Source organism: Belonocnema kinseyi, chromosome 5 (genome assembly GCF_010883055.1).
Source record: "Belonocnema kinseyi isolate 2016_QV_RU_SX_M_011 chromosome 5, B_treatae_v1, whole genome shotgun sequence".
Taxonomy (NCBI): Eukaryota; Metazoa; Arthropoda; class Insecta; order Hymenoptera; family Cynipidae; genus Belonocnema; species Belonocnema kinseyi.
In genome coordinates, this window is record NC_046661.1 from 26861847 (window position 1) to 26862963 (window position 1117).

The window sequence follows — 1117 nt, forward strand, 5'->3', positions numbered from 1 at the left end:
GCCTGTCGTCAGCCTACATCCTATCAAGTTATAGTTTCCAGAGTCTACCACGTGGAGGTGACAGTGCGATTTTAGACTCCTTTTATCTGCAAGATGATTCTGAGTGCTTAATTTTAGTGAGTCCCCTCGCCTCTCACTTTATGGGGTGCTTGATTTTTGTGAGTCCCCTTGCCTCTCAATACACAACCTCTTTATGTTGTTCGCCTCTTCTTCGTACCAGCTTTCCACTTTCTTGGAGTACTATTCTGCTTTCGATTACGTTTAGGCTTCGGGAAAACCTCATTTTTCTCCTCATAGGAAAATCGTTTCAGATCCAGCTGTCCCTTTGCGTTCGGAGCGAATGAATGATATTTGAGTGTACCTGGTATCGTCACAGCCTTACTAAATCGATCTGCTAATTTTATTGTCATAGCTGCATACTCTTCTTTGCTACTGAAAAATACGACAGTTTCCTTCAAGTTTTCTCTGCCCCATTCAAATAACTCGTAAGCTGTTAAGATCTGATTCTCAGCTGAACGTTTTAGCTGGCTCTTGCAGCAAGACGCTTCAGATTACCTCCGATTCCATCGCATGGTCCTTTTCTATGGGCACTTGGATGGAAAGTCCAGTCTGCCGAGATGCCAAAATCTTTTTCATGGCACAGAAGGTTCGCAAAGTTGTATTTGTTCTTAAAATGCTGTGGTGCTTCATCTGTGACATAATGAAATTTCTTAGGATTGAAACGCTTCTTAAGATAGTCAACAATTAACCTTTGGTATAAATGCACAGCAACCGTGTCATGGTGTAAGTTGTCTGAAATAATAGCTATGCTCACATGCATCAATTCGTTCTTCTCTTTATAGTAGATAACTACATATCTATTATAATATCTATTATATCTATTATATGTCTATTATATATCTATTATAAAGTCATCTGAGCTTCGGGTACAGAATGAATATAAAACAAAATCAACAGAATGTATTCAGCTCATATAAACTAAAACGATTTTCTTTCTTGTGAGAAAGAAGTTTCCAGGCAGCTATGTAGCGGTCAAATTCTGAAGCTCGACATTCTTTCCTTAGACCACGTCAGTAACATAGATATTATATGAATACAGGTTCAATTCGCAGCAGTA